Source organism: Syzygium oleosum, unplaced genomic scaffold, assembly GCF_021117445.2.
Source record: "Syzygium oleosum isolate NSW1041296 unplaced genomic scaffold, Sole_v2.1 Sole_v2.02, whole genome shotgun sequence".
NCBI lineage: Eukaryota > Viridiplantae > Streptophyta > Magnoliopsida > Myrtales > Myrtaceae > Syzygium > Syzygium oleosum.
This window is the reverse complement of record NW_026607486.1, coordinates 3,609,485-3,630,566: the sequence shown is the minus strand read 5'-3', so window position 1 is coordinate 3,630,566 and position 21,082 is coordinate 3,609,485. Positions and strand designations below refer to the sequence as shown.

The 21,082-nt window shown below is 38.8% G+C and overlaps 1 pseudogene; it reads right to left on the bottom strand.

The window, feature by feature from the left end:
- Nucleotides 1–5,815: 5,815 nt before the first annotated feature.
- On the bottom strand, nt 5,816–11,447 carry LOC115667246 (metal transporter Nramp7.2-like; annotated as a pseudogene).
- Between the last annotated feature and the right edge of the window lie 9,635 nt (nt 11,448–21,082).

Below are 21,082 nucleotides of genomic sequence, written 5' to 3'. Positions count from 1 at the left end.
TATGCGGTGCGAGTTTCGAGATTTTCTGTCTGGATTTATTTGCTAGTGTTTAAGCTTTGCCTATGCCAAGATAAATCCAAATACTTCACAAAATTCACTTGAAAAATAATTAATACTCTTTCATTTGGACATACCCTCCTCTTCCTTCTGCAATATGCATCCAAAGAGATCTCACTCTTTGACTCGATGATTAATCAAACCAGATTGATTCAAATCAAGCTAAACGAGCCGCCCCTAGTATTGTCGAGCAAGAGTTGTAATATGATATTCCAACCAGTAAAATTCGACCTCTATCCTATCGACTTAGCAGAAAATTGCTTCTGATGCTTTTAAGGCTCCTTTGACCTTTCGAAAGTCCTTTAAGTTGATTCTGACAATCTGGAATTCAATGGAGTGAGGACAGCATGAAGCATTGATAGAATAGAACCGGAAACTAATTGATATGTTACATTAATGAACCCATCAAGATGATAGCTTCTCCTTATTATAATACTGTCTGATGTCTAATAGGTGGCAAAATTGACTCTTATATGGCAAGGTCCATGCCTCTCCTCAATCAACTTGTGCTGTCCGTAGAGTAGGAACGGTCCATGCCTTTCTCGCTCCAGCCCTCTTTTATTACAAATTCTGCTATATAGAAAAAGAATTGGGATTATACATTGAGATACATTGGTGAACACGTTTTCTTTTTCTTTTCTTTTTTTAATTTGTGTGAATTTTGGATGTAAGAAATTTGGCGGACCTATATCGCCCCCTTTTATGGCGAGAGTGAAATCCTTAGCAAAAAGGGGTAGATTCCCTGTCTTGGGGGCTCAAACTCTTGATAAAAGATCGAAACTTCTATGTTGAGCCACAATTTGCTCATCAAAATAGAGGATCGATTTTGGTTGGGTCTTAGATATCGGTTGCAGAGAAGATTTTGTATAACATATATCACCAATATTTACTAAACTATAGAAAATCTCTTAGTTGTGTTTTCGAGTGTAGAAAAAGATTTTGTAACACATATATCACCAAATTTTACTAAACTATAAAAGATGTCATTGGTTTTTTTTTTTTTTTGGAAAAATGACACAAACAGTCCTTGAACTTTGGTTTAATGTGCAATGTGGTCCCTAAATTTGTAATTTATTCAATGTAATCCCTTAACTTTAATCCATGTGCAATGCAGTCCCTGAACTTTTAATTTGATCAATGTCATTCTTGAACTTTTAGTACATATTCAATTTAGTCCTTGAGTTATATGAAAAACTTTAATGTAGTCATTCCATTAATTCAAGTTCAGGGACTACATTGAACATTTTCATATAGTTCAAGGACTATATTGAACATGTACCAAAAATCCAGGAACCACATTGAACAAATTAAAAGTTCAGGGATCACATTGAATATTAGACTAAAGTTCAGGGACTACATTGAACAAATTAAAAGTTCAGGGATCAAATTGAATATTAGACTAAAGTTCAGGGACTACATTGAACAAATTAAAAGTTCATGGCCCAAATTGCACATTGGGCCAAAGTTCATGGACTATTTGTGTCATTATCCCTTTTTCTTTTTTTCTTTTTCTAAACCATCAGATATAATTATCAATAAAGAGTATTTATCACAAAACATGTACATGGTCTTCCAAAGTAAAGAAGGAATTGCTAAATCGAACAAAAAAAAAAAGAAAGAAAGAAGGAATTGCTATACGTATTGTATCACACGTATCACTCTATTTAGGAATCTTATCCTATATATCCGATATTCCAATAAGTTAAACTCGACGACATTTATGGCATGGATCATCCCACTCCCACTATCAAATTCTGGCACAAGTATTAATTCTTATACAATATAAAACATCACTACTCTTCTTGCCATATCTTTGTCAATGCAGTGACTAATGGGGCAGGCTAATTAAGTCAATTATTACTCTATTGTGCAGATATTTCTGCAATGAGTAATATACCTTTTAGCTGATTTTTGTATGGGCAAGAAAGCAATTATCTTATTTTTGCGTAGCTTTCAATTTGAGAAACTTATCCCTATCACTTTATATTTATTCGAACTTGGGCTTATAACTTCCTAAGATGGTGCCTATCATTTAGTCTAAGATATTTATTTCAACTACCCTCCGCGAATATGATCGGATCCTCCTGGACCTACAATTATTCTCCAATTGTTTTTTTCTTTTTTGGGTAAATAAGGAAGAGAAAGATGGACTGCATTTATGTTTGAATTCATATAAAAAAAATATTAGAGATATCACAATAAGATACTGCGGAACCTCTGGCTCTCCGATGATGGGTAAGGACAAAAGTTATTTTTTTAATCGTATCAATTTGTGTATACATGTGTGCGAGGTGGCAAGCTCGTCAATAAATTTTGAAACCATGTATAACTGAATCTGCTATGACAGAATTTGATTATAAAAATATATTCGGCAATATGTTCGTTTAATGAATTTTGACATATGGTCTATATGGAGGAGGGTAGGTAGCCTGTACACATCAAATTAATGTGCGAACAAACTTTGTTTATACTGACACGCTCATGGTGTGTTTATTTAAAAAGTATATATATATTGTATTAAAAGCCACTTGGAAATGGGAATGATTGCCATGATACTTCACTAGTCATTTTTTAGATAACGAAAAGGGAAGATTCGTACCATTTATTGTCATTATATATGTCTATCCAATATTAGTTTAATCCCAACAAAGGGCTTGGTGGTCCACTTGGAGATTTTAATCAACGTTCTATATTGAGTTTGATATTCTAATTTTCTTTGTAATTGGACAACTTGTACATTTTAGTGCTCTAATAAACCGCCCCAAAAGGGTATTTTGTGTATTATTTATATCCTGTACACATCATAAATAAAGCAATAAACTTTTAGATGAAGACGTTATTTAATATTTAATTATTCTAACACCAACGTCCAAATCCAAAATTGATTAGTTTAGACATTTGGTCAACTTGTAGTATCAAGTTAGCCATATGATCAATTAATAGTTTTTCTTCTCATAGGATAGCATTAGCATACAAAATTTTTCTCCCTTCTTATTTTACTTCAATTGAAGCAAACATTAGAATCAATAAATGTACACTGTCCTGTTTGTAAGTGGATTACCCATGACATAAGTTCGACATAGCACATTCTGAACTACCATGTGTAAAAAATTTAATATTGAAATCACCCATGACTTTTTTACTCGTGTTTTATCGGGTCCATAGGATTATTGGATTGCTTTGCGAGCATAGGATTTATTTTGTGGCCAATTTGCTTGTCATATTAAAAAAAAATATTTGGATGAAATTCGTGTAACTAAATATGAAAAGTTAAAGTATACGCTGCTGGTGTAAAGCGGTCTTTATCAACCCTTGATTCTATGATACCATGTGTAAACTGCTCTCTTTCTTTTCATTTTCCTTTTTTCCCTCTTGTGAATCATATCTGTTTTTTTATATATTTTTCTAATTTTCCATTTCAAGCGACTTCTGAAATGGAATGGGAAATTCGATAAAATTAAATATTCACGTAAATTTTTATCATAGACATTTGGATTGTATGTTTTGATAATATTAAATTGTTATATGCTCTTGGCATATACCAAGGTCGGAATGGATTCTAGTATTATGATATCTGTCCTAGAAAACCACTGTCCACTCTCCATAACAAGTTCTAAATTATTTTAATAAGCATACATCAGCCGCAAAAACAAAATGGAACTTCATAGTTTTGGCATACAAAAAACTAAGGTGATGGCAGATTATCTTAGTTTAAACAAATGTTTGTGCTTCCTGAAATTTTGGGGTACAATTACTCAGGAGCAATCTTATGTATTTTTTTAACTTCGGCTGACCAGTTCTTAGTTCAACTCTTGTTGAATAGGACTGTCAATTTTTTAATTGTATAGGTGAAATATAATTAAATGGAGCTCAACTCTGATAATACTGTGTAATGACATGATCATAGATCAATGTAAGGATCTTAATTCGGCACGACAGGATACTGATAGATCCCTCTCGACGAATCGTCCGATGCTCGCTTTATGTGTGTTGGCAAGCTACAATTTGTTGAAATCTTGCCCGAGTGCAGCTATAATTAACTGAGGAAGACAATCATATCGAACGAACTATGTTTGGTTTGCACATGAATCATCTCTCACGCGTAATTGGCAAGACCCATGCTACTTTTTCCCAAAACTTTAAGGATTGACCAGTTGATAATTATTCAAACCCTTTATTGCTGTGACCCGTCATCTATATCGATTTCGCTTTCGTGAACTAGGACCCAACCCCACATACCAGTTACAAGCTACGTATATATTCCCATAAATCCAGGAATATTTTAATTTATGGATTACGGAAAAGAATAATAATCTAATTCTAGGAGTCTCGCCAGAGAAAAAAACATAAATCCTGGGGGGAAAATTGAATTATTAATTAGTCCAACCACCATTTAAATAATGAAATCCAAACTTCTTATTTCAAGACAGATTACGTGGTCTGCTAATGTTTTTTCATTTTTCTATTTTTATTTTATTTTTTTATACGTCATCAATTCTTGTGAGCTGTATTAAACACGCGACAGCTGCTTATGATAGTTGTTTTTTTTTTGTGCTTTGATAATTGCCTTTGCCGAGCACTTTTACAAAATAAGCGGAAATATCATAAGATTCAAAACAGTCATTATTGCATACGCAAAATTAGTAATCATCGATCGACTCCTTGAGTTGTTTGTGAAACCATAGAGAAATCCAAAACTAAATTAAGAATTTTCAGAGCGATTGGATCGGTAGAACTCAAAAGTACTCTTGCAAAGTTTATTTATGAGTTATTTAACATGCGCACAAGGTTTATCTATGTGAGCAGTTTGGTTTTGGGACCTCACGATCTAAGTTCCAATTTAGTCCCATCATTTTTTTCTAGATCAATCAACGTGCACTAGTAGCAATCAGGTTTCCCGTCCCTGCGTTATTTGTTTGGACAATATTCGAACAATCTATCGACTATCCAAATCTTACACCACAAAATGAGGGTTGAGTGCCTAATCACTCAACCGAACCCCTTGACATTTTGTCCTGTAATCTTTAATATCACCCATATATTTTCCTAACACGAGTTATTAGTTTGATCATGTTGAGCCATTGTGATTGCCATCTTTTTGGTGAATTTATTAAGTCAGAGTACATGTGCTGCATTACTAACAGGGGCCTTGCCAGGAGTAATCGATCGAGGATTCGCTGTATTTCTGAACATAGAGAGAGAGATTACAGTTTTTGTCTGGTTAAGCACACAAGAGATTGGCCATTTCTGATCCCAAAGGCAGATTGCAAATATGGTAAGTTGACTTTGCACTGAATCCTTTTTCGGTAGCTAGCCCTCAATTGGACTCAACCAGTCACCAGATCTTGACCAACTGCTGCCATGTTTAGCCAAACTGTAATGCCTGCCACGCGGTGCTTTGTTGGCACCACATAGCGTCTACATGGGTGCCTAAGAGCACCTATGTGGCCATGTTAACTATTGGAACAGGAAAGATATGGTGGCCGTGAACTGCTCGTCGGCTGACTAGATCAACGGTGATCTCGTTGCTGGCGATGGTGAACTGGCGAGAGATGGTAGAGTGAGTAGAAAGATTGATGAGGACAGCAGAGAAGACGTGCACAGCAGCACAGGGAAAGAAGTTGATGGTGTGGAACTGCACGGTTCCAGGAAGACATAACTCGTCGAGCTCGCATCAAGGGATGCTGCCTAGGAACGTGGATAGAATATTTGTACGACTTTGGTCAAGCAAAAACTATTGCATTCCAATATTGCCTAATCACTTCACGACCATTAATAAGCGACAGGGAAAGCATAAAGGCCCACTTAGATTACAGTAGCAAGGCTTGGTCCTTAGAAGTTGAGCCTCTGCTAAGGAAGTGGGCCTTGGCGATGCATACACATCAGGATACCAGCCACTTATGACCTGACAAGTCGTGACACGGCTCACTCAACAACGCACTCGAGCTTTTGAGATCCATGGCCATTTTCCCTTAAGCACACATGGTCAGTGATGATGCTCTTCAATCACAAGTTCCCATTCAGGTAGAGGGATATCGGCCAAATCTTCTGTGTATGGGATTTCATCCTCCTCTTCTTCTCCATCAGCATCCTTCAACCTGCTCTCTGTGTGGCCCAATTTCGTCGGGTTGTGCTTGGTCGGCTCTATGAAAGTAACGACGGTGTCCCTCCGGAAGGTTAGATACATTACTGCAAAGATATACACTGCCATTAAGGGAAAAACAATGATCCCGACAAACACGTTTGCCACTCTCGGTAGGCTTTGCCACTCTCGGTAGGCTGTTGTTGTTAAATATGTCTTGAATTTTATGTACTCGGTCCGGTTCATCACCCGACCCGACATATTTTTTGTGCGACCCAAAAGTGGAGAAAAAATTGAGATTTAGTTCGTGATGCGGAAGGTTGGGCCGATAGGCCCAACCCGGAGTCCGCCCAAGCTGGAGCAAGCGAACAAATGTCTCGGGGGTGTAGCCCCCGAGAAAATTTTTTGGGGAGCCCTATTTATACTGCGGCTAGGTTTTTTTATTGATTAAGAGAGATTTTCGTTTTGGGAGAGATTTGTGAGCCGTGAGGTTTTGTTAAGTCATTTTTTCGACTTCTGAAAACTGTACTCTCTTTGATTATAGTGGAATCTTGTTTTACCTCGCCCGTGGACGTAGATCACCTTGTGATCGAATCACGTAAATCCTTGTGTTCTGTATTTGTTTTTCCGCGTTTGTTTCGAACAGTTGTGAATCAGCCAATCCACAAAACCCGTGCTCAGGTAATATATGTTGACGCCGATTATTCTGAAGCCGAGCATCCACGAGATGACAATTACCTGCATGAAAGTTTTTCGTCGGTATCAGTGTTGTTTATGCTTTAAAGGTCAGCATTTCGGTGTAACAGTTCTTTTTCCTAAGGATGAGTTCGCGAGGTGCACTTGCACACTGTGCTGGTGGACGCACGAAGCAAGTGGTAATTGCTTTAAACCGGAAAATACCTACTTACAGTGACGGAGTTCTTGTGTGGTCCCATCTTGGTCGCACTACTACTAAACTTGAGGAGAGGGATGAGAGAGAATGGAAGTTCAAAAGAAAGAATCACCTGCTCAGTTCCAAATACAAAGTTTCACGATCAGTAAAAATTGGAAGAAAAACACGGAGATGGGAAGATTTCAGAGGTTAAGATCAATCAGTAACGAACCGATGCAATGATAATGAGTCGCCCTGCACCAGAAGATTCACCTATAATAGAGACAATAAGACTAGGCATGATGGCGATGCACCTTGTCAATAAGTTCCTTATCCACTTCTTCATCTTTAGGTCCAGAAATCCCTAAATGTGATTCATACCCCGTTGAATTAGCAAGCTTAGTTTAAAGTATGTAAAGATGAATTCAATATCTAGAAGCCTTTTTTCCCCTGAAGAGACCTGCATTATGTATTGCCCTGCATAGGTGCCTGTGATGGTAGAACTCTGGCCGGACACCAGCAGCGCGATGGCATATATGGTTGAGCTTGACCTTCCCAGCAAATTCTGCATAGAATGACTTAAAGAATTTCAAAAGGAGAATTTTGGGGATTGCAGCGAATCCTGCATTACAAGAAATCACATATAATCATGCACCTTTAGGAGAAACGATGCAGAGTTAAGTGTGAGATCACTGCACATGTCCTCATTGCCATTGGAGAGACTCTTGGCCGAGCAAACGGTGCCCGACACCAAGACAACTGCAACATTTATCAGAAATGCTACTAGCAATGCGAACCCGCTTTCTATAAGGAAATATCTGCAGGCAGCCTGCAAAGTCAACAGAGTATCGATCATTGAGTGTCATTCCCCGAAAATAACAACAACAGATAAAGACAAGCTCCAACACATTGGCATTATGGTATTTATATAAACATGCACATGCAGATTCACGTAAATTGTTCCAGTGGAGATCATGCTTACATTAATGCCACGGACAGATTTCGGTATTTTTCTGGACAACACCAATGCAGAGTGGAGAAATAGGTTGTGCCTGTCAGAGAGAGAATATGACGAGTCAGAAGTACTTATCAAAACAAACAAGACCATGTCGAAGGTCACTTCACAGCAAGAGGATATGTTTCTTATGCACAGGAAGAGGGCTTACGGCATGATGAGGGCGCCTAGAAGAGCGATTGCATCGCCAATGGCTCCTTGACCGCTAAGCTTAGGGACAAACATACCCATCAGGACATCAGATGCGGGAGGCTTCACATAACTCATTTCCCCAAAGAAACATGCTGCCATTATGAACAATAGCATTGATATCAGCAGTTCCAGCTTCCTTACCTGCAACAAATTCACAAGAAACCAGAAAATTTTGAGCAACACTAGTTCGAATTCTCAGTCAAGCCAGTACTGCAAAGAGCTGTTAAAGTATCCTTGTATGGGGCTGAGTCGGAGGGGAATTGATGTGGTAGTCGTTGTTCTCTTTCTCATGTGGCTATCGATAGGCCTTACATGATTCTTGTAAAATGTTCGGTCCAGTCTACCACATCAGCAATCCATCAAGATCATGTGAGGTCACATTAATTTGTACGAGAATCTTTGCTTGTGACCGGGCTCTTTGAGATGTACGACTTGATTAATAGATTTAGATCGTTGTATGACCCTAATTTCACCTTAACAATGCCGAGCTGCGTCCAGACTAAGGCAATGATAGTTGGCTGGCTAGAATGACTAACAGGGCAATCCTTCATCTGCCCGCCACCGATGAAAGCAAGCTAGCCGGCGCGATCTGAAGAATTCATGGGCCGGCAGGCTGGCGACATTTTGTTAAATATAGAACCATACCACAAAGAATTAAGAATATCAGTTTCTCATTCTTCTTCACTTTGCTTGCACCGGAATAAAATTACACTTCTGTGGCCTTTGCCATTTAGTTTTATGACTCCCTGCCAGATCAGTATCGAGCAAAGTCACGTATCAAGTGCAGGTTTCAGACAAGGACTTTCATCTTACACATAGCTTGTGTAAGAATTAGTTTATAAAATGTTAGATGCATGACTCGTGTTCTTTGTTAAACCTAGCATAAAGAATCAACTCCTTCGAATTCAGGAGGGTATCATCAGGCATGGAATACAGCCCGTGCAAACTAATTATCACACGGACCGCGTACCAGATATACGATTATGAATGATAGGCAAGGAAGTGGATTGTGCATACAAAAAAATTGCAAGCGTACCCCATATCTTTGTAGGCCAAGAAGTAGGAGTGTGCTACAACCAGCGGACAGAACCCCAGCCCACACTGGTATGTGGAACAGGATATTCAATGCAAATGCTGTCCCGATAACTGCATATTAATGAAATTCAGAAGACATCCTTTACTCTATTATTAGAGAAAATAAACAAGTGTATAAATGATTAAAAAACTGATGTCCTGACAAAAAATACCTTCAGGTATATCTGCAGCAATCACAGCAACTTCAGCTAGCAGCCAGAGGCATTACTTCACCTGTATGGGATACTCAGCCTTACATAGCTCTGATAAGTGTCTCCCTGAAAACAGTGAAAAGATTCAATTTGAATAAAAAAATTGAAAGAAGCCATGTAATCTATGTCATCTTTCTATGTGTAAAATTTGTATCGTGTTTTTCTCTTTTACCAGTGCTCACCCAGATTTGCAGCGAGTGACTGAATGATTAGAGCAAACACCAACCCAATTAGTATCACCCACAGCAGCTGGAATCAGAAAACGCAAGGGTCAATGCGAGACTTAATTTTCTCTCCCTATGCTCCTTTTGCAATTCATGTCAATTCTTCATTCTAAAGTGAAGAGTATAGTAGACCTACTAGAACTAACTAATTTACCTCATATCTATTGTTAGCCCCAGCTTGAAGATCTGTTTCCACTGTAGCACACATAAACCATAGTAACATCTTTGTGAATTAAGAGGAAAAAAAGAACCCATACTACATTCTATTCAAAACTTGATTTGACTCGAATAGTCAGAGCTCGATTTGGGACTTGTGCTTGGTTAATAGTTCATTTTACAAGCTCGAGTTAAGTCGGTGAAATATTCCGCAATCTTGAGCTTGATTTGAGTCACTCCATTAGCAAAACTACATTCGTTTTCAGCTCGAGCTCGAGCTGAAGTTCTGAAAGTATGATGAATTTCGCAAAATTTGTGCTTATATGAAGATAAACAAAGATGCTCAACAATAGTCGAGGTGCGCGCAAGCTGGTCCGGACACCTCGGTTATCAAAAAAAAAAAAAAACAAAGATGCTCAACAACCCAATCAAGGATATCGAGCAGTCTGGTCAAGTATGTTGAATGCTCAACCTTGATCAGTTCAACTTTTGATCGAACTAGAAAGGAATCGAGGCAAACTTGAGTAATTTGCATGTCGAGCTCAAGTAATTCACGATATACATGACGGGAATTGCACCCTAAGCACTTGATCTTAAAGAGAATTGTTGGTGTTTTAAAAGTATGTACTTTTTTTGGGGATAATTACTTAAAAAGTCATAAATCTACTGTATGAATATCAATTAAGTCATAAATCTATTGTACGGAGATTAATTCAGTCTTAAATCTTTCAATTATGCCAATTTAGTCATAAACCTTTTGACGATTTGCCAATATAGTCCTAAACATTACAATTGTGTCAATTTAGTCATAAATATTTTGACGATTTACCAATGTAGTCCTTCTGGCCAAATATCCAAACAATAAGTTTAGGACTATATTGGTAAATTTTCAAAATGCACTGATTATGTCACGTAGGACAGTTAGCGTCCAAGTCAGCGATTTCCAGTCAAAATTGGCTCGATGAATTATATTGTCAAATAGTTAAAAGGCTCATGACTAAATTATCTAAATTGAAATGTTTAGGATTTAACTTTTGAATGCAGGGTTTTGTAGAGTCAAGCAGTCTTAAGACTATGAAACCTTTTCTTTTTAATCATGTTACATGCAGGTAGAGAGAGATTTACGGTTTCCGGGGTCAAGGTAAGCAAGTGTGACAAGGAAGCCGGGGCCTATAGATGACATGAATTTTCTCCACCCGGGTTTCTGATCATCTTGAAAAGCAATGAAACTCGTCAGTTACTTCTCAAAAAAAATTTCTGGCCTTGTAAACGGGCACCTACATGTGATAAAACTAGTACTCTGACAGCTCTTTGTATAGACAGCAAGAGAGGAAATATAGAGAGCCACCTGATGATGATCATGAAGCTCATCATCATGGGGATGATCAGCACTTTTATCGTTGTCAGTGGTTAGCGGTAGAGGCGGCGGAGGCGGAGGCGGCAGCAGGGTCCTCATCCCCTCCAAGTTTATAGCCACTATGCAGTTGCTGCCACAGCTGCTACCGCCACCCCGCGACAACGGAGCTGCATCATCGATCACCCGCTGGTCCTGCATCACTTGCATGCTCCTCTCTCTCTCTCTGGGTATGTCTTGCATATGAAAAAATTTACTATTAAGTGAAGTCTTCAACGAAGTTCATTGTGGCCTTAAGTGGCATATATAGTGCACGGGAGAGAGTGTTAAAAGTATTTGATACAAATCTGTCTGGACTGCCAATTAGGACCGCTTAGAAGTCTCTCCATCACCCAATTGGCTCTTCTTGGCTCCTTTTCCCACTTCACACATATCATGTCATTTGGAAGTGAGGTCACATCTTCCTGCTACAAAAGCATTTTACTCAATACCACATCCCTTTTTCATTTTTTATTCCTAATTTCTATTGTTTTCATCCTTATCAAAGAAACAGTCTTCATTATGAGTCCGCTTTTTAATAGTTTATTCCAAAAGGATTTCTTTTATCCGGATATTTTAAAAGGATCGGGATGCTCTACATTTACCGCTAAAATAGCCATCAAATCATCTCCTAGAATCTAATGGAAGTTTGAATCGATTCTCAAACCATAAACTAAATTGAGAGGACATATATGCATATATACTTTTGCGAAAAACAACTTATGTGATCGAAAAATAAAAATAAGCTAAATAAGGATATAAGCCGGATACTTAATTTGCGTGGTTTAGTCGGTGGAACCAACTTTATGGGGAGAGAAACATAGGATTACACTAAAAGTCAAGTGATAAAATAGAGACTGCATTCACACTCGAGTCACTCAAACACTTTCGGTGTTTCCTAGCCTCAATTAACTCCAATAAATCACGCAATGTTGAGTCGTCACAATTTCTCACGAAATAATCTTTTAATCTCACAAAAAAATTATACAAAAATCTCACCACATGCTCCTCTTCTAAGCCAGTCAAATATGAAACCTACTTCTAACCCAAAAAAAAGAAGAGGAAATTTACTCCAACCAGAAAACATAATCAGCTTAGAAACGTGCTTAGATTGATTTCTTTCAAGATCTCAAATTCGAGAGACATTTTCAACATATACAATGTTGAGATGTGTGTGGTATAATTACTACTGGGGAAATTTTTAATTAAGGACCCAAAGTGGGTCTCTTTTTTTCAAAAAAGGATCTCAAGTGGACAATATTTCTATTAAGGACCCAAAGTGTCCAAACTAATCTCAAATAAGGACCCAGCTCACCGGCCGGCCAAATGTTCACCGGCCAGCGACCGTGAGACATTTTCCGGCGCTGGAAAATTTGTCTTTTTCTTTCTTTTTTTACTTTTTCCTTTTTTCTTTTCTCTCTTCCTTTTTTCTTTCTTTTTTTTCTTTTCCGGCGCCTGGGCTGGCGAGGATTGCGGCGAGGGCCACCCTCGCCGGCGTCGGGCCACGGCCACCCTCACCGGCGTCGGGGGAGGGTCGCCGTCGCCTGGGCGGGCAAGACCCACCCTCGCCTTCGCCAGATCCGGCGAGGGCAAGGGCAGCCCTCGCCAGATCCAGCGAGGGTGAGGGCGACCCTCGCCCACCCAGATCTGGCGAGGGCTGCCCTTGGCCTCGCCATCCCAAGCGAGGGTTGCCCTCCCCGGTGTCGGTCGAGGTCGCTCAGGTGCTGGAAAAGAAAAAAAAGAAAGGAAAAAGGAAAAAGAAAAAAAAAAGAAAGAAGAAGACAAATTTTCCGGTGTCGGAAAATGTCTCACGGTCGCCGGCCGGCGAACATTTGGCCGACCGGCGAGCTGGGTCCTTATTTGAGACTAGTTTGGGCATTTTGGGTCCTTAATTGAAACATTGTCCACTTGGAGTCCTTTTTTGAAAAAAAGAGATTCACTTTGGGTCCTTAATTGAAAATTTCTCTTACTACCGTGGGGAAATGATTTTTATATTAATGATGAGCTCGAACCCCCAAGCCACCATGTGTCTGAATGAAAATTAAACTAAAAAGAATTAGAAAAAAGAGAACTCCTTTTCACTTTCATTATATAACATTATAAAGTGAAATCATTGGCATTCACTAACCAAGTGACAACTCATAAACATTAGATTAGAGTGTGAATATGTGCTTGATATATATAATATATGCATGTATGTTGGTCCATTTTGTAAACAATTACAAATCTCGGGTGGAGTTAAAAAAAAAAAATTTCACATATTGTGGAAAACCGTTCTCTTCTAGTGGCCTTATTCCCCTTTACGAGTTTTCTTTTTTAAGTTAAGTTTCATCCTTCACTTAACTTAATTCCAACAATCCAATATGCTAAAATTTACTTTGGTGATTGATGCAATAAAAAATTCAGTCAACTTTTCTACGAATGTTGTCGTTTGTAGATACATTTTGAGTTTTATAAATATGTCACCTCATACCACACGTGGCTGTTGCGTTAGTTTCGTTGAATTAGATTATGGGTGAGTGTATAAAATACCAAAAAATTGAATTGCTTTTGTGTGTGTGTGACTAAAATTGAAGTTCGATGAAAGTTTTATTGAAGATCAGTGACTGACTCTTCGATACGATCCTAGTTGATATGCCTAGTGACGTACGTCGATGCTGTTCAACAGCCTCTGCTTTTGATTTTGTGATTATGTTGGTATGTTAAATTGGAATATGTTCCACTCGACTTAGATGTTAAAATTCACTGTGGATATGGTCGTCCATATCCTGATATGCCGATGGACGGGGGGACGAGTATAAAATTAAATAAAGGAAAAGGTTGGTCGTGAATTGAGCAACTGCGTTGACTGATTTGCGTAGGATTTTCAGCAATTATCAGTGAGATAAGATTGATTTTGACCTTTAGTCGTAGATTGCAATGTGGAGAATGTAACATTGTTCTTATGCAGAGAGTTTTGTTTGACCATATTTTCTAGTGAAAATTTCAAATAATGACCTGAAATATTTTCATTTTCTCAAAAAATGGCTTAAAGTGGATAATTATTTCTAGGGTTAATACCACGAAAATCCTTAAACTGGTACACTTGTGACACATTTACCCCAAACTATTTTTTTGACCATAAAAAATCCCAAACTGGTACACTTGTGACAATTTTACCCCAAACATACCACAAAAAACCCTAAACTGGTACACATGTGACAATTTTACCCCGAACAAATTTTTATTATTATTTTTTTTGAATTTTTTTGAATTTTTTCTTTTTTCTTTTCTTTTCTTTTCTTTTTTTTTCCTTCACCTTCAACCTCTGGCCGGTCGCCGGTCCGGTGACCGGCCAGAGGCGGAAGCCGGCGAGGGCCGCCCTCGCCAGATCCGGCGAGGGCAACCCTCGCCGGTATCGGGCGAGCGCCGCCCTCGCCGGATCCGGCGAGGGCTGCCCTCGCCCGATACCGGCGAGGGCGACCCTCACTGCGTCGGGCGAAGGCCGCCCTCGCCGGCGCCGGCGAGGACGGCCCTCGCCCGACACCGGCGAGGCCGCCCTCGCCGGCTTCCGCTCTAGCCGGTCGCCGGACCGGCAACCGGCCAGGGTTTGAAGATGAAAAAAAAAAAAGAAAAAGAAAAGAATAAAAAATAAATAAAAATTCGAAAAAAATAAAATTTTAATTTTAATTCAGGGTAAAATTATCACATATGTACCAGTTTGGGGTTTTTTGTGGTAAGTTCAGGGTGAAATTGTCACAGGTGTACCAGTTTGGAGTTTTTGGTGGTCAAAAAAATAGTTCAGGGTAAAATTATCACAGGTGTACCAGTTTGGGATTTTTTATGATCAAAAAAATAGTTTGGGGTAAATATGTCATAAGTGTACCAGTTTAGGGTTTTTGGTGGTATTAACCCTTATTTCTAATAATGGCCTGAAGTGGCCATGACAGTTTCAGATAAAGGCCAACTATTCCACGTAGAATGGCTAGCGTCCATGTTAGCGATTTCCAGCCAGAATTGGCCAGTTGGACCGAACTGGCACAAATACAAAAAGTTTATGACTCAATTCGTAACAAAAAAAAAGGTTTATGACGAATCGGCACAATTACAATAGATAAAGGAAAAGGTTGGTCGTGAATTGAGCAACTGCGTTGACTGATTTGCGTAGGATTTTCAGCAATTATCAGTGAGATAAGATTGATTTTGACCTTTAGGGTCCGTTCGTTTGGCGGAAAATATTCTTCTTTTGGAAAATATGTTCTCGGAAGTCATTTTCCTGGAAAATGTTTTTCCGGAACATAATTTTCCGGTGTTCGGCGACCAATATGAAAAAGTTTCGGAAAATATTTTTCGCCGGCGGCGGCGGCCGGCGTCCGGTGGCGTGGCCGCCGGCCGCCGGCGGCGACTAACGTCCGAGTCCGGCGGCCCGGTAGCGGCCCAAGCCGAGCGGCGTCAAAGACGGCGACCGGGCGGCCGGCGTCCGGCGGCCCGGCGGACGGCGCGATCGGCGTCCGGTGGCGGTGGCGGCGGCGACCGGCGGCGACCGGCGGCGACCTTAGTGAAGAAGAAGAAGAAAAAGCTCCGGAAAATGATTTCCGCTTTTGAAGAAGCGGAAGTCATTTTCCATAGACTTAAGCTATTTTGTGAGGGGGGAAAGGAAAATATTTTCCCACGGAAAACGTTTTCCGCCCCCAGAACACCGGAAAATCCGGAAAATATTTTCCGGGAGAATATTTTCCGCCAAACGAACGGAGCCTTAGTCGTAGATTGCAATGTGGAGAATGTAACACTGTTCTTATGCAGAGAGTTTTGTTTGACCATATTTTCTAGTGAAAATTTCAAATAATGATCTGAAATGTTCTCATTTTCTCAAAAAATGACTTAAAGTGGATAATTATTTCTAATAATGGCCTGAAGTGGCCATGACAGTTTCAGATAAAGGCCAATTATTCCACGTAGAATGGCTAGCGTCCATGTTAGCGATTTCCAGCCAGAATTGGCCAGTTGGACCGAACTGGCACAAATACAAAAAGTTTATGACTCAATTAGTAACAAAAAAAAAGGTTTATGACGAATCGGCACAATTACAATAGATTTAGGATTTTGTTGGTAATTCTCCCATTTATTTTGACATATAGTCTTTATGGATACTGACAAGCTCATCATGTATTTTTTCAAACATATATGTCTTAATTATTGCATTACAAGTCCCTTGGAAAATGGAATGATTGCGAGGATACTTGCATAAGTCATTTCTTAGATCACAATATCAAAAGTTTCATACCATTTTTGTATTGTCATTGGTTCTGCTTATCCGATATTGTTGTAATCCTAACAAACGGTTTGGTGGTCCAATTCAAACTTTCAATCGACGGCCTGTGTTTAATTTGACATTCTAATTTTCTATGTACTTAGACAAATTGTCTTGCCGGTGAGATTAATGCAATCGAGTTCTTTTTAACAAGGGTTAATACCACGAAAAACCCTAAACTGGTACACTTGTGACACATTTACCCCAAACTATTTTTTTGACCATAAAAAACCCCAAACTGGTACACTTGTGACAATTTTACCCCAAACATACCACAAAAAACCCTAAACTGGTACACATGTGACAATTTTACCCCGAACAAATTTTTAATATTATTTTTTTGAATTTTTTTGAATTTTTTCTTTTTTCTTTTCTTTTCTTTTCTTTTTTTTTCCTTCACCTTCAACCTCTGGCCGGTCGCCGGTCCGGCGACCGGCCAGAGGCGGAAGCCGGCGAGGGCCGCCCTCGCCCGATACCGGCGAGGGCGACCCTCGCCTGCGTCGGGCGAGGGCCGCCCTCGCTCGGAAGTCGGCGAGGGTCGCCCTTGCCTCAGGTGGGCGAGGACGGCCCTCGCCCGACGCCGGCGAGGACGGCCCTCGCCCGACACCGCGAGGCCGCCCTCGCCGGCTTCGCTTCTAGCCGGTCGCCGGACCGGCAACCAGCCGTAGTTTGAAGATGAAAAAAAAAAAGAAAAGAAAAGAATAAAAAATAAATAAAAATTCGAAAAAAATAAAAATAAAATTTTAATTTAGGGTAAAATTGTCACATATGTACCAGTTTGGGGTTTTTTGTGGTAAGTTCAGGGTAAAATTGTCACAGGTGTACCAGTTTGGAGTTTTTGGTGGTCAAAAAAATAGTTCAGGATAAAATTGTCACAGGTGTACCAGTTTGGAGTTTTTTATGGTCAAAAAAATAGTTTGGGGTAAATGTGTCACAAGTGTACCAGTTTAGGGTTTTTGGTGGTATTAACCCTTTTAACAATGATACTGTTAAAATATATTTATGCAATCTATTGGCGCTGTCACTATTGAGAAGATAAGATAAAAATGAATACTTAAAGAAGACTTAATTGCACAAAGTATGTCGAGAGAATAAAATTTAGAAACTAGATAATTGGCAGGGCTAAAATTGAATTAATCCTAAATCCTCAAATGATGATCTTCTTGGATCATTTTAGCAAACACTGTTTATTCTAAAGATTGAAAGAAATGGATCTTCACAAGTACATGAAGAAAAATTACCCACAAGCGATATATCCAAGCGAAAGGATGTATCGTGCAACGAGTGTACCAACAAAGTTACAAATATCTATATAAAGAAATTGTAAGGGTCGAAATAGGTAGTATCTCGAAAAATTGTACATTTTATCATTATGATAAAAACCCCCTGAAAAGGGTAATTTTGTATTAGTTATATCTTGTTCAAATCACATATAGAGCAATAAGCCAAAAATATGAGACTTTCCAACATTCCAATCCAAATTGATTGGTTTAGACATTCGGCGGGAAAATTACCAAAAAGTCATAAACCTATTGCAATCGTTTTAATTCAGTACTCAACATTTTTTTTGGCCAATTGAGTCCTAAACCTTTTGCAGTTGTGCCAATTCAACCCATCCGGTCAATTTTGATCAGAAATCACTAACATGGATGTCGGCTGTCCTATGTGGCACGGCTAACGCTAACGTAAACAATTTTTAATAATATTTTAATATTTGTTCAAAAAAAATTATTTCGTTTATTTCCTTTTTTTCTTTTCTCTCTTTCTTATTTTTTTCACTTCTTCCTCTAGCCGGCGAGGTCGATCTCATCAGCCTCGCTAGTGGTCGGCGTGGTTAAGGCTCGTCTAGCCATAGCCTTGTCGTTGCTGGGTGAGGCTTGCCCTTGCTGGCCAAAGGAACAAGGAAAGAAAAAAAAGAGAAAGAAAAGAAAAAAATTAATAAAAATTCAAAAAATATAAAAAAAAAATTGTTCACATTAACACCGGCCGCGCCACGTAGGACCCCCAGCGTCCATGTTAGCGATTTCCGCCCAAAATTGGGCGGATGGACTGAATTGGCACAAATACAAAACGTTAAGGACTCAATTGTAAAAAAAAGATTAGAACTGAAATGACACAATTACAATAAATTTAAGGCTTTTTTGGTAATTCTCGCGACATTTGGTCGACTAGTTATATCAAGCCAACCATACAATCAATTAATAGTTTTTCCTCTCCTTTTTATGAAGGGCCTAAAACCCATCCCATGTTCCTAAGACCCAAGCCCCAGCCCATTTTCCATTCTCCTTCAACAGTTTTAGAATGGTCAAGAAAAAAAATACGAAAAAAATAAATATATTTCGATGAGCAATTGTTGGGAGACTTACATCCCTTAAGAGGCCGAACCATGGGAGCGACGTTTGGGCTTTTAGCTTGGCCCATGTTATCTAAGAGGCCCACTACGCGTTTCGAAATAACTATCCTGCGCAACCGAGCTCGGTATTCTAGGAACTATCATGCAATGCTAAGCAATAAAATGAGTTACATTTAATGCAAAACACATTATTTTATGAGGAAGTCACTGTAATGAGATGACAAATTAAACATTATAAAATGGCTGTGACATTAGTTTTCAAAATTAATATGTGATTATAGTATCATAAACATATAAATACGGTTACCATTAGATCTTTATGGAAAATGTAATGATTTTATAACTCTCTTTTTGTTGACTATAAATCCTTATTCCATAAATTATATTAGAATAGGGTTATGTCTATATTATACTAAGTAGAAGCATACGCTAGATAATTGGAAGGGAACTATAGAGCATAAATCGAACTTATGATTAAGAAAATTCTATTACAAGTTATAGATTATGAAATTATACTTTGCCATCCCTAAATTATGATAATCCTTTAATTTATGTAGTTTCCAGAAACAAATTTAAATACAACATAAAAAGAGCTTCGGTTTTATTAGTCATTTAAAAAGATTGTTCAAAAAATCTCAAACCTATTGTACGGCGACCAATTTAGTCATAAACCTTTCAATTGTGCCAATTTAGTTGTAAATCTTTTAATGACTTACCAATTTAGTCCTAAATCTTTTAATGATTTGCCAATATAGTCCTCCAATAATTTTTTGCCAAAATTACTCGGAATGACTACATTGGCAAATGGTTAAAAGATTTAGGCTTAAATTGGCAAATTTTTAAAAGATTGAAGACTAAATTGACATAGTTGAAAGGTTTAAAGGACTAAATTGGTTCTTCTACAATAGATTGATGACTAAATTGGCAAAATTGAATTGGCTGATATACAATAGGTTTAAATTTTTTGGACAATCATCCCCTTGTCATTTGAAATCGGCAAAGGGGTATACTTGGGTATTCTACTATTTTTCATAACTTACTTCCCATGAAATTCTAGCGAACCAATAAAGACATGCCTTGGTGTGAAACAAAGACATTTTTGACATTTTCGGAATGGTGGTTTACGCATCGGCAAATCTAGGGACCAATGGCGGCCTTGCCCCTCCCCGGTCCCCAAAATTTCCCCTAGTTATGTACATATTAGTTAAAATTTATGGTCTCTCTCCCACACGTGAAATTCTCCATGCGCTGTTAAGTTTAAGGTCGTGGATTTGCCCATGCATCACTCCTTATTGGGCAAGCCTGTCACCCATGCTCCATGATGATGTGAGCGGAAGCCTTAGACTAGGATATGTCTAAATCCATATCATCCTTTACAAACCAATTAAGGTTTCCTGAGATTGAGCATAAATCAAGAAATCAAACCTATGGTGTCAAACTTTCAAACTGGCCCTTGGACCACTTTACCAGCCATCTTAGTGATACATACTATTTTTTTTTAAAATTTTTGAAGTTGAGATGTGTCGTTAACCAATGAAACTACATTTACCGTAACACTATTCTTAAAAAATATTGCCAAGTAGACCATTAGCTTTTTCACTTGATGTGAGCACCATAGTGAACAAACTTATTTTCTTCCATAGCTTATGCTAGAAACGGTTTACCTTTCTCTAAATCTACGCTTCTCATTTAGAGTGATTTCCTCAGCCCAATTACCTACTCAAGGTGAGCATAAAAACATTGTCCGAAAAGCATTTCCGCGACAATATGAACTGCACTTAGTACGCATCCATAAATGTTTTAACTCTATATTTGCGATGCTGTGTGAACTATTGCACATAAAAAAAAGGATCCCGAATCTTTTTAACTTGTCAATGTCCAATACAAGAGGCCTTTGGAGCTTATCCTTGTGACTTACCAAAAGGGTGCCCAAAGTTTAAGGGAAAATTGCAATCTTGGGACAGTGAATTTGTTCTGTCAGCGCCTTGGGGGAAATTTGTCTCCTCGTGCCTGTGCTAGCTTAAACATTTCGTGGCAGAAAAAGACAAAGCAGCAGATCCTTCAGTGACCGTTTCAAATTCGAATTCAAAAGCAGCCCCAGGCTCCGGGCGACAGGGCTGTGACCTTTTTTGCTCCGCTCACCCACGAATCGCGATCGGGAGG